The 14,195-nt window shown below is 35.7% G+C and overlaps 1 long non-coding RNA gene across 1 annotated transcript; it reads right to left on the bottom strand.

Moving 5' to 3' along the window:
• Positions 1-13,262: 13,262 nt before the first annotated feature.
• On the bottom strand, positions 13,263-13,906 carry LOC129941799 (uncharacterized). Its single transcript, XR_008780931.1, has 2 exons — positions 13,545-13,906; positions 13,263-13,483 (listed from the first exon to the last, which is right to left on the bottom strand). It is a non-coding gene; the product is annotated as an uncharacterized LOC129941799 (long non-coding RNA).
• Between the last annotated feature and the right edge of the window lie 289 nt (positions 13,907-14,195).

The raw sequence follows: 14,195 nt of genomic DNA, 5'->3' as shown, positions 1-14,195 counted from the left end.
ATATAGTTGCTTTTGAAAATACCAAAAGAAAATGACCGGCTGTACAATCGAAACTTCGTTTGGTATATGTACCATCATTTTTGGTCACTGAATTTCACTTTGGAATTTTAAAAAACTTTGCTGGAAAGTGTTCTGGTTCAATCTCAAACAAATATTTCAGTTATTTTGTACAACTGGTCATAGTGGAAAATTTTAAGACTTACATGATTCGGAGATGGTTTGATTTAAAGATACCAAATGCTTTGGAATAGCAGTAAATTGTCTGTAGCAACTGCTATGATAACCACTTACACTATCTATTTCAGTTGGAAGGTTTATATTGGCAAATTTATATTTAAGAGCTTTTCGTAAACTTAGAATAGTATGGCATTTTTTTAAGGTAGTTTCACTAAACAAATTAATTTTTCCACATTGATTTGGATTATCAATGTGTATACAACACTTAACACTCATGCCATACAATTTATTAGCTACCACTAATATATTAAAATTGAAGTCTTTTTGAATAATAACCACTAAAACCTCTACAAAGTTTAATACTCATATCAATATTCGATATAATAAAGTATTACTTATAAAATTCGAGTGCTTACATTTTTGCAATCATGAAGTGTTTATGATGTTTTTTTAGTAATAACTAATAACAAAGTGTTTTTAAAAAGTGTTAAAATGCGTCTGGCAAGGGGAAGGCTGAAAACAAAACGTCTTGGACCCACATTTTTAGAATCAGGGGAATTTTTCTGATTTTTTGATGTATCATTCATGTGGTTATCACTTCGACCCAAAAAGTTGATTTTCGCGCATTTTGGCGGCCGTCTGGCAAGGGGAAGGCTGAAACTAAAACGTCTTGGACACACTTTTTTGACATCAGGGCACCACCCCCTATTGTTTATATATGCATTTAAGTGGTTATCACTTCGCCCCAAAATCGGAAAAATGACCATTTTCGAACCCCCACCCCCGCCCCCGGCTGAAAAAAAAACCTGCCAGACGGTTGAATTTGGCATAATGTTGCGTATATCTACACATATATGTATATATATTTTGGTTATCACTCCACTTCCAAAATTTGCTGCCGGCTCTTAGACTATTATTGCTTATCATTTGGCTTTGGCGGTCCAAACGTCTTTGAAATATTTAACAATGCATTTTGGAATAGTGATGTTTTAAAATTCATTGAATGGAATAGATGCATTTTCAAATTTTCTTTCCGGAATACTTAGTTTTTGAAAATCAAACACATATAATTCGGTTTATTGTTTATATCTTTTCAGGTTTAATAAATAAGTAATTTAAATTAAAGAAAAAAATTAGCAAACAAAAATTATTGATGATAAGAATAATGAGTATCTTTAGTTGAAATTAAATCCTGATGGCTACATCCGCTTCATGGGGTTTGCAAATAGGGTCAGCTTCGATGTTGTATTTAACATGATTTGTATTTATTTCGATAATATCCTTATAAAAATTCAGCAATTGTAAGGATTTCCAATTGCATACAAAGTGTTTTTGGAGTAAATTATCAACGTCATTAAGCTTTACATCCTTTAATTTTACACCTTAAGGGAGTCTTTTTGGAGCCATGGAAAAAAAAGTTTGCCCTTCGTTGTGTTTGGTTTTGCCAACTAAGCCTAGTTTTCCTCTTTTTAAAATTAATCTTTTTGGTGCGTTGAATTTAAAATGCCAAGCGGATGGTGGCTTTGTAAATTTTAAAATTTCATCTTTAAAGTCTAAAACCGAATATTCATCAGATCCCAAGTTCAGTACTGTTCTGTGTTCCTGGTAAATGGACAAATACCCATCAACAGCCACGATGGTTTCCTTAGCTTTAACTTTTTTCTCAATATGAGTAAAGACTCTACCAGGTGGTATGTAGGAGTGCCCAGGAATGGGGAAGATCAATTCGACGGAGTTAATGTGACGTGGTGCTCTATTTACCAGAAAATACTCACACATACCTATCATAATCGAGTTTTTATTCTGCCCACCACATCCATCAGCAACCAAACGAATCGTTTCAATGCCTTCAAAATTTGTAAAGCAAAACTGATCCTTAGGGTCTGTTGTTCCAGTCCAAAAAAAAACATTTTTTTGGTTAGAGATGAGTGCGTATTACCAACAACGAGACCAATAAGCTGCTTGGTCAGAAACTTTGGGTAATATCATATTTTTCTGACAGTCAAAAGACATTGTCAACAAATCTTCTCTTTCCTCTCTTAAGAAGTCAAAAAATGCTTTTCCCCGCAACTTATGGATCGGAAGTTTTGTCATTATTTGAACGTTTTCTTCATCTTCTCATCCAGTTTTTAAAAATTTCCTTAATTTTAAGATTAAAGCATGTGTTAAAAACCATACGAAAAAAGCTTAATTTAGCTTGTGTGAGTTGATGGCTCTGATTGAAACCTTTCCACATTTTAGAATTGGAAAGATCGCCAGGTAGGTACTGTCGTTTTGCGGTTCTACTTCTACAATAATGCACTTCCATGGTTTTATATTTGTTTATAAAATTAATTATAAGTCGCTCTCTGCTTAGAGCTTTTGTGGTCACCACAACGTTTCTCCGAAGGAACTGATCCTGTTTTGAAATGATTATTGCAAATATTTCTTACTCGACTGTCTGTAGGCCTGTAGCTCCAATAATATTTAAAAAAGGCTCCTGGAAAACTTTAACAGTATGTTTTTGTTTTGTTCTGACAAAATAAGTTACAGAGAACTGTTTTCTTGGTCCATTCTTCAAATTTCAGTCCGAACGTTTAGGCTTCTGAATGTTGAAATAGCTTAAAATAAAAGCATCCTGGGAAACTTTTGAAGGTATTGTATAAAAACCATTTGAAAAATAGAATGCATCTGCTATTGTCAATTTTCTATATACATACATAAGATCCATCTTTATGTAGGCATTATTGGTAATTGTTTTCTTTTGTACCTACATAGTGAAGAAAATGATAAACATGCTTAATTTGCCTTACAAGATTTACTTACCGCTCTACTTAAGCTAGCTGAAGCTTCGTATTTTCTCTATTTAATTTTTTGCGTGGATATGCTGTAAGAACTGATGATTCGATTGAATCCGCACTTAACAGCTTAATAGATCGAACTAAAAATAATAATTAAATCCATGCACAATAATTTGACAGTAATCGATTTTCGCTCCAAAAATTGGAATACATTTTTTTTATAAAAAAAAAAATTAATTTACTTTGGAATAGAGTTACTTTGTTTCGAAATAGGAATAGTGTTGTTTTGATTCAAATATGCCTGCGGAATACGTTGTTTTTGATTTTAACCCTAGTATTCAAAATAAAATATCTTTGGAATAAGAAACTTTCAGTTTCAATCACATTGAAAGATAGATTTAAAAAAAATGAAGAAAACTGGGTTACTTTGTTTTCCAGAAAAGTGAAATACGTTGCTTTTGATTTTAGGAGACACATACAGTGTTCCACAAAATTCATGGTACAGTAAACATTTTAAGTACAAAGCTTGAAATATTTAACAGTCAGCCCTATTCTGCTATTCACGTGGATCGTATATTCGATTCACCAATTCGATTCCCTTTCACACTGCCTTTGCATTCTGCTATCCATCAGTTGAACTACATTATCCTAAACTAATTTGACATTCAAATAAACAGCTGTTCATGTAAAAATGTTGGGAATATTGGTTAAATTATTTTGATTCATACAAAAATTAAATTAAATCAATCCACCTAAACAGAATAATTTGTGTAATTTTTGGAAATGGGCAGTATTGGACTTTTTATTGAAAATGTAACCAGAGGAATAAGAAAATCCCCAAAAATAGAGCTTCGGAGAAATGTTAGAAAGGGTGTTCCTTCCCCTAAAAATGTTAATATTCTTTTATTTATAAAACAAATATTCTAAATTTAGCAATAAATTAGTTTTCACTTACATTTTGCTTACAAAAATTAACAAACCAGACATCAAATGAAAAATCCGCTGCATTTTATATGCGGATCTGAATTGTATAGAATGAATGCATTCACGTGAATAGAAGAATACCGCGCAGTATAACCGACGTGACCAACATACACATATTCACTTCGAATGAATAGCAGAATAATGGTTAGTGAAAATTCAAGTAAAATTACCCCGATGAATAGCAGAATAGGCCTGAGTAACCCAAAATTTCACAAATTTTCAACTTAATTTTAGCAGATTAACATTTGCTCATAATTTCAATAACAAAAAAAGAAACATTTTGCCATAAATAAAAACTAAATAAAAAATAATTAAGTTAAGCTCTTGAATTCTCTTCCACAAAAGTCATGATACACTTAGCAACTCTTTTATTTTTTTAAGCAACCGTGCAATGGTAAATTCTTTTTATGACAGTTAGCCATGCAGTTTACGTGAAGCAATTGTTTGAGCTAGATCTTTTTAAATTTCTGTGTAACTTCTGCTGAAAAAGAGCCAAGAAAATGGGAGGAAAGGAGCTTACACTAGAAGAAAGGCGCTTGGTTATTGATCTTCATCAAAATCAAAACAAATCGTACTCCGAAATTTCAAAACTTATTTCTAGAAGCCGTTCTACTGTTCAAAACGTTATTTAGCGCTTTAAAAACGAACACCGCGTGGAAAATAAGCCTCGTAGTGGACGGCCATCAAAACTCACTTCCCGGGATAAGACAAAACTCAAGCACTTGGTAGCCCAAGATCCATTTATAAGTGCAAGTAAGATAAGTGGAGAACTTGAAAAGTATAATAATAAAAAAGTTCATCCTGAAACTGTGAGACGCGCCATCGTTGAAGCCGGATTTAACTCTCGTGTACCCAGAAGGAAACCGTTAATCAGTGAAGTTAATAGAAAAAAGAGGCTTGCGTTTGCAAAACAGTATGTAAATGAGACTCCCGACTTTTGGCGCAAGGTAATTTTTTCAGACGAATCCAAGTACAACGTATTTGGCTCGGATGGTCGAGTTAAAGTATGGCGAAAGCAAGGGGAAGACAGTCAAACACGGTCGTGGAGGAGTAATGGTATGGGGCTGTATGGCTGCATCTGGGGTCGGAAATCTTGTCATAATAGAAAGTACCATGGACCAACATGCTTACCTTAATATTCTCAAAGAGAACTTAAAGGAAAGTGCGAGAAAACTGGGTCTTTTAAATAATTATTACTTTCAACAAGATAATGACCCCAAACACACCGCCCAAAAAGTGCAAAAAGTGCGTATGTGGCTAATTTACAACACTCCCCACCTATTAAAAACCCCTCCCCAAAGCCCGGACTTGAACCCCATTGAGCATTTGTGGAATGTTCTCGAAAAAAAAAAATACGAGCCAATGTCATTCATAACAAGACCCAGTTAAAAGAAGTTTTAATCAAAGAATGGCAGAATATTGGACAAACTTGCACTGAAAATTTAGTTTATTCAATGCAAACCAGACTGAAAGCCGTTTTAAAACTGAAAGGCTATCCAACTAAATACTAAAATGGTAACTTTTAATCACAAAAACAATGTTCTGAGATGTTTTTTTCACTTTTTTTTATAGGTGTACGATGACTTTTGTGGAAGAAAATTCATTTTTTGAGCTATTTTTTTTTTAAATTTTTTGTTCCAATCATGGTTCATTTTCTTGTTGTTAAATTAACATGCGAATAAAAATGAGTTGTTATAAAATAAGAAATTTTGAAATTTTACTTTGTTGTGGAATATTTTAAGCATTATGACTAAAAATGTATGCTGTACCATGACTTTTGTGGAACACTGTATATGCTCTCTGTTCTATGTTGGATGTTTAATTTCTCCATTTCTTCAAAGTGGTCATTGACAATGTGCGTGTTTAATTTCTGAGCTCTAGCTTTATTCATCATTTGCGCCTTGCGCAATAACCGTAGCCATTAACTTCTAGCACTAGTTTCTGATGTGTAAAAGCCACTGGGAAAGTTGTTTAATCTGCAGAAAACGAAGGCTTGGTATCGCAGCATCTTTGGAGTGATTGGCATGCCAACCTTTGAGACAGATCTGTCTCTTGTTCTAAAGACACCCAAGTTTCTTTTTAGATGAATCACTCGAGATATGATTTCTAAGCGTTCTTCGTGGAATGTTGAAGCGCTAAGAAGCATCACGCTGTGTTAAACCGCGTTCCACAACTTGCAACGCTTTTTCCATATCGATCCAATTAGAAGCTCTTTTTTTGGGTAAAGTTGACATTTTGTTTAAAACACATTAAAAATACAAAATAAAAACAAATAACTTAAAAACTAAATTTGCGTATGCCCAATAAGGCCCATACCTTTTTTTGGACCTTGTTAGGAACATGCAAGACTTGCCAGTTATTTGTTCATTTCTGTGTTTTCTTAGAAGTGGGCCTTATTAGGAACAGGACCTTATTTGGCCCCGTATCTTAGTTGTTTTTTGCAATAAAACTTAATATAAAGAGTATTTACTCGCCGCTTAAAAATGTTCTGTAAAGGAGGCTGACAAAATTTAAATAGCATAATGTGCAGCACAAATTACATAGATGCACATATTTTAAAAACCTGATGTGATAGAAAAATGTTTAGGCGAGATTCGAAGTCAAGATATCTTAATCCTTTAAAAAAGTATTAAACATAATTTTGCTGTCGGCTCCAACGAAGCATGACATCGCTCCCGAACTATCCAAATCAGTAGGCTATGACTTGGTAAAGAGTATTCAATAACTCATCTGCAAAATATGGTCGGAAAAAAGAATGCCCGAAAACAGCTGGTCAACGAACCCTTTTGAATTTCGAACGTAGAAGATTGAACAGCAATCACCCTTGAATTATTTCCTATCTCTGACCCTGATAAGTACACCATTAGTGTTCTGGACAAAATTTATACAATACCTAAAGGATTTGGCAAGACCACTGCGTAAGCTTTTTTATCTATCCTTTTCCTTTGGCCTCGTTCCAAGTAGATGAAAAATAGCATCTGTCCAGCCTATCCTTAAAAAGGAGAATGCTTCTCCCCCTTTAATTATAAGAATTATCGAATGATTGCACTTACGTCTTTTTCTTCCAAGGTCATTAATTTTCAACTCAAGATATTTCTAGAAGATCGAAAGCTTCATAATGTAATGATTGACAAAACGGCTTTCGTAGCAATAGGTCTACTGGTGGTCTCATGGTTCAACTCACCGAACATTAAAGAAAATTTTTACATCATTTAGATTGATATTTCAAAAGTATTTGATAGGGTTTGGCATGAAGCCCTCTTTCTTATCGAAAATACTTGCCTTCGGTATAGATGAAACCCTTCTTCGTTGGATTAGAAATTACCGTTCTAATTTTTATTGATGATTCCTCTCTGCAAGTCTCACATCCCATCACGCGAGGAATTCAATGCTGTCTTGTATCGAGCGATGTTGCCAAAAATGTTTACTAAGGTCATTCAAGAAATTTGTCTCCTATTCTTATCTGGCTGTTATATACGAGACTAATGCGAATACATCCAAATCTAGAGTTTAAGCACCGAAACCTTCCTTCAAACCCTCTTTCCCTTGAGTGTGCGCTTTTTATAAAAAAAAATATGCTGGGCGAGTGGAACCTTACTCATGAAAGGAGACCCTCTGAATTGCGCCAAAGTCTGAGGTGCATCGGTCTCCTGAACGTTGTATATTTACAATCAGTCACGAAAGTCTACATACACCCTTGAAAAATGCAAAATCATCAACAGGCAAAATGTCAGTGATATTTTGTATTATTTAAAATATTTACAGCTTAACAACTAAAATAGAACAAAAAGATTTAATTTTTTTTCAACAATTCACTTGAAATAACAAAAAAAAAAAACGAAAAAAAACATCTCACGAAAGTCTACATACAGCTAATAATTAAGAAAAAATAACAAATATAATATAAAAATTAATATTTTGTTGGACCTCCATTTGACTCCAGTCTTCTAGGCATTGAAAGCACTAGATTTTCGGTGACATCAGGCGTAATTGAAGCCCAAGCATTTGTTTAAGCCGTTTTGAGGGAATTTCGATCGGTTATTTTGTATTTACGGATTCTGCGCCCTAACTCGTCCCAAATATTTTCAATGACATTGAGGTGTGGTGATTGGGGAGGAGGGTGGAGTTGTTTTGGGACTCTTTACAGCAACCATTCTTTGACAATCTTTGCTGTATGTTTAGGGTAATTGTCTTGGTGTGGAACCCAGCTGTTACCGAATCTCTGCCTAATGAATCGCTTAGAAATGAGACATGCAAATTACCTCTCAAAATATCCAGATATTGGTGACGATACATGTTGCCCTCAATAAAAACCAGGTTACCAACACCAGAAGCTGCCATTGCTCCCCAAACCATTACATGGCCACCACCGTGCTTGACTGTAGGAATGACATTTTTTTTCCATTTCTTGATTCTTGATATATCGATTTCAAGGCCGCGTATAAGAGCACCTATAGAGAAGAATTTTTCAGAGTAATGTCTTGTTTTGGAATCCCTGTCAAACTTATCTGTTTATGCAGAATGACCATGGAGAATGCACGCTTATAAGAGTCGGAAAAGATCCCACCGATGTTTTTGATTCCAAAAAAATAGTCATGCGACTTCTTCAACATCGTTCTGGAAAGAATTGCGCAAAACTCAATCATCAACATTAGAGGCACAATCTTCCAACGTCCATCCAATTACGCCGATGATATTCACATAATTGCAAACGTAGAAGATGGGTTTAGTTATTAATGAAGGAAAGACAAAGTACTGGTATCTACTGTCATCTACATCTAGAAAGAACATTGAACGGCAAGGACAAGACTAAGTATATGCTGTCATCAAAAAAGGACACTGAACGACGACGTCTAGGACTATAATTTTGAGGTATTTAAGGATTTTGTCTACCTGGGCACCGCTATAAATTCAAAAAAAGACAACAGTGCTGAAATCAAACGGAGTTTAAGTGTGGCAAACCATTGCTTCTTTAGGCTTAGAAGGCAATTGAGTAGTAAAATCCTCTCACGAGCATTTACAGTCTTCCTCTGACCTCTATAAGACAATCATCAACCCGGTCCTCATTTATGGCACTAAGGTTTGGGCCTTGTCAAGGCAAGATGAAAACGTATTAGGATCCTTCAAGGTAAAAAGTATTCGGGTGATTTATGGTCCCCTCTGCATAGATTAAGTGCAGAAAAAGTTACACCAGTAAACTTTACAGGCCGTACAGCGACACTGATCAAGTAAAAAGAATACACTTATAACGACTTAGATGGTTGGGTCATGTAGAGCGAATGGACATCAAGGTCTGCTAAAAGTTCTGCGAATTCAATGAGGTGTGACCAGCTTGGCATACACAACTGGAGACTGTATGTATGTTAGTTGAGGCCTAGGTTATCCCCGGACTTTAGCGCCACCTTAAGTAAGTGTTTAATCATTATAAGGGCGTTCATAACTCCTTGAGTGCACGCACAATTTAAAAAGAGATAACTTTATTAAAAATGCATCTCTTAACAATAACTTTGTAATAAAATAATCACTTGTTAACATTTAGAAGAATTTGAATTATATGTTTCAAATATAATTATCAAAACAGTGCAAACTTTAAGAATGCATAAATCAAATGCAATCAATTAAATTTGGAAGGCCTGCAAAATAAATATAAAGATAAAATCGGTACAAACTTGTTTGCAAAACTACCCACACTAAATAAAATATATATTCCTTTTGAAAGACTGTCAACAGTTTGAGGTAATAATTTTTTATTCATATTCAATATCAATTATTAATTGTTTCTGAAGTATTTATGATTTGTTACTCAAGAAACGCGACTGTCGCGTCGTCTTTAGTGTCTGGAATCAAAATCACTGGAGCCAGTAATATGGAAATTTCTAATCAAATGAATTGCAATTGGATTTTATTTGTGTCATGAGTGGGTGGTAATAATCAACGAACAATTTACATAATTGTATTGTGGCAAAATGAACTTATCTTCTATAAATACCTGCATATACATATATAAAATTAATATTCAGCGTGACATTCAATTGATTTAAATAAAAAGTTTTACTGATTTATTTTACTTTGTAAATTGCCGACAAAAATAAAGTTGTTATTTATTGTTTTATTATGTACACAATAAATTGTATGTTTCCTGTAAGTGGTCTTAATACGATGCCGCTGCAGGTGGTACCTAGTTTATAAATCTATTTTAAAATTTATATTTACGTGTGTCTCAGTTTTTAAGTTCCTCAAAAGCAAAAGAACATATTTAAAAGAAACCCATTGACTATTCAATTAAAACTTGTGTGAATTAAAAAACATCGGCATCTAGATGTCTTCAGTTGCGCATTCCAAGCGGGGTGGGTCACTTTCCACCTGTGTGCGTCACATTATCCGCGGCCTGCCTCTACTGTGTTCTCATGTAGATCCTTCGTGATCAAGTCATCTTAGGCATTTTGGACTTTTATTCTGGCTAAGTCTATGTCGCTGTACATGTACAGCACCCATACTCACCTTTGAATACCAGGCCGTAGAACAAGCGATGAATTAGTCTCTCGAAATCATCATCCGCTTTAATTGGACTGATTTTTCCAAATTGCATTACTTTGTCTGAAGCCTTCTTTGACATCAAGAGGTTCGTTAAAGCTGTTCCTAAAATTTATCCAGCAGTCCAAATTTTCCATGGTCATCCTGCACAAACGGACGAGTTTATGGTAGAGATGCCAAAACTATACATTGTAATACGCAGTTCATCCTTGTAGATTCTGTCATAGGCGGACTTGAAATCAAGATGGTGGGTGTTGATTTGATGTTCTTAAATTTATTCTATGATCTGTCTTTATGTGAATATTTAATTGACTGAGTACTTTCCTGGCCTTAACCAACACTGACAAGGACCTTTCAAGCTGTTGATGAGGGCGTTAGACGTTTAAATATTGCGACATAGAAGATTTAAGATGTTAAGGAAACTGATTTTTCTGTAGTTGGTGCAAATATTGTTGTTCCACTCATCGGGCATGCTTTCTTCCGACCATATTTTGCAGATGAGTTGGTGCATGCTCTCTACCAAGTCATCGCCTGCTGCTTTGAATAGTTCGGAAGCGATGCAGTCAGCTCCAGGAGCTTTGTTTGACTTCAATTTAGATTAGCTATCTTCACTTCGTCGGGGTCGGGTAGGGGGAACTGTTGATCTGTTGTTGTTTGGATGTTTCTTTAGCTTTTGGTAAAATTTACGAACCTCATTCCTGTTGTGACATCCCCTATCTTCTCGATCGCACGCCTTTCATGCTTTTTTTTATTTCATCTTAGAAGCCGGTGTTCCTCCAGTACTTCCTTGTTTTGGCTTGAATCGGGATATCGGTAGCCGTACCTTCGCTACAACGAGGTAGTGGTCCGAGTCAATGTAGGTCTCTCGGAATGTTCGGATATCCTGTATACTGGAGAAGTGTCGTGCGTCTATCGTAATGTGGTCAATCTGGTGGACGGAGATTTCCATATACCCTTGTGGATATTAAGATGCGTGAGCTGCGTACTAGCTACCAGAACGTCTCGCCCCGCAGCGAAATCGACCAGCCTGAATCCGATTGTGCCACCAAAGATGTATTCTTTTCCTAGCTTGGCGTTAAAATCTCCTAAGACAATTTGAATGTCATAACTAGGGCACTGTTCATATGTCTTGTCTAATACCTCGAAGAATATGTCTATGGTGTTTTCATCTTTCGACTCTGTTGAGGCATGCGCGCATGTTAGGCTTATGTTGGCGATTTTAGCCTTGATGCGGATTGTCGTGGTGCGCTCGCGCACACTGTTGAAACTCAAGACTTTGTGGTTGAGTCTAGTTCCAACAACAAATCCACACTCAAATAGAGGCAGTCTTTGTTCTCGGTAGCAGTCACCGTAGTATGTATACCAACAGTCACCGTGGGATGTATCCCAGTCTTTTATAGTTTGCGTTGGCTCGGTCCATCCCATCGCACTTCATGGATGGCGGTAATATCTGCCTTGTGATGTTTCTGCTAATTGTTAGGCTGCACTTGGTCTGTTAAGGGACCTAACATTCCGCGTACAGATCCAAAGTTCGTTGTCCTTATTTCGTCTGCGTGGGTTGCCAACAATAAATTCATCCGTATCCGAGGATTGTTGGTGCTTCGCAACTAAGGTATTTGTACGTGGTCAGGAAGTCACCCCGACGGTACAATCCCCAACCAGAAGGGCCAGATCCTTCGTATAACTCCAAGGACGGGGAGCCGGATAAACCGCTCCTTATAGGCCTAGGCACCGAATATGTCGTAGTCGCCCTATAAGGTACTCATAAGTACTTCAAGCTTACTGGAACTGTAGACGCCATCGTTGATTCCATCTCGAGAATTCGTCCTGTGCTCCTCTCTCGTTTGCTGCCCCCAACAACTTTCCACTGGGGTTAGTACCCAATCTCCAGTTAAGGTACTAGGCACCCGATGTTCACAGCGGGGCGGTGAGAGTAGGAGTTGATAGACAGAGGTGGGTTTTGAGAAAAACCTGTGGACACGTGTATTTTATAGATTTTCTATATTTGGTATAATTAATTTTTCTTGAAAAATTTAAAGACAAGAAAAACTGCAGTAATACTGGGTCAATTTCATATTCGTACCCTGTTTTAATTAGTCAAAAAATTTGGCTTTAGGGGCCTATTATGTAAGACAACTAAGAGCAAAGTTGAGTTGTAATCCGGCAATCGGTATTACCGATCACAACTAGTTGTCTGTCACAAGTCAACCAGTAGTCAACTAAAAAATGGTTGACTTTTTAAATGTGTTTGGGGTATTATGTAAGCCAGTTGAGTTGTCTCTCAGTTGTGATTGTTGTCAAAATTAGGCAACTGATATTTACTAGTTGTGTAGTGTATTTGTGTGTACAAAAAAATAACTGTAGGCATCAACAGTTCATTGAAAACCAATTTTTTTAAGAAAATGGAGAAACAAATGTAAGTTTTACAAATAGTAATATAAACATCTGTAAGAAAATAATTTTTTAGATTAAAAATAACTAAACCTGCCCAATTCGAGAGGTTGATTGAGGTTCTACAGCAGAAACCTGAGCTGGCCAGAGGCAAGGGACAATTCGGTTCCACAAAAAGAATGGGAAAATATAGCTGTTCAACTGAATAGCATTGGACAACCATCAAGACCACCATTTTTTTGTGCTATGATTCGAATATGAGTTCCATCGATGCATCCTATTACTCCAGGAAATCTGGTTTTCTAGTAAAAATGAATTTTTGATAAATTCATCTCATCATTTGTCATACGAGCCTTAATCCATTGTGGACAGATACGTTCTTCTACTACGTCTAGCACTTTTTTAACACTACCGAAACTGTTGGCTGAGCAAGGCCTAAATTAAAATCATTACCACTGCACTTTTGGTAACTTCCTTCTGCCGTGAAACGTAGGGCAGTGCAGAGTTTGAGAATTGGTGGGATTGCGGAGGAACGCTGTGGTTGTTTCAAATGATCTTTGATTTCATTTAGCACATAAAAAAATGCGTCTTTGTTGAGTCTAAAATAACTTATAAATCTGAAACTAAACGAAGACATTAAAATCAACACTCGTCAAAGAATTTGTTTATAAATAATACTTTTTGTTTGGAAGTTCCAATGGATTGGAGTGATCTCGAATATTTTTTCTCATCAGCGCAACATTTAGAGCATTTTCTTCTTCCGAATTTCTAAGAAACAAATCAATAGAACTCTCCATTTCCTATTATTTTGTCTTTTTTATAAAATTTTGCACTGAATTCAAAATTTTGAATTTCCTACGTATTTTACTTTACACAGCTGATTTTGACACGAAACAAGCACATAAAAGTAGGCAACATATTTGGTCAACTCAACTGAAAAAAGTTGTCTCCCATAATACGATTTTTTTTTGCAGTTGTCTTCAAATTGAGTTGTCTTGATTACAACTCAACTAAGTTGAGTTGTGATCCATAATAGGCCCTTTAATATTTTGTTGCATAACCTTTAGAAGTAATTACAGCTTACAATTATTGTCTTGGCTTTAACCTTACTCATTTTTCAGTTGTTTCCGAGGTTATTTGTGTCCATTCATAGAGAATATTCTCCTTAAGGTCGTTTTTTTTTCTTAATGATGCATTTGCGGATTCTGCGGTCTAGTTCGTCTCATAAATTCTCTATCGAATAAATGTCTGGTGATTCTGTGGGTTTCTAGAACCTTACTGCAACCAAAGAGATGATTTGTGTAGTTATCCTGATAAAAAGTAAGGTTG

This window comes from Eupeodes corollae, chromosome 1 (genome assembly GCF_945859685.1).
Source record: "Eupeodes corollae chromosome 1, idEupCoro1.1, whole genome shotgun sequence".
NCBI classification, from domain to species: Eukaryota; Metazoa; Arthropoda; class Insecta; order Diptera; family Syrphidae; genus Eupeodes; species Eupeodes corollae.
The sequence above is the reverse complement of the archived record's forward strand: the minus strand, read 5'-3'. Positions and strand labels throughout refer to the sequence as shown.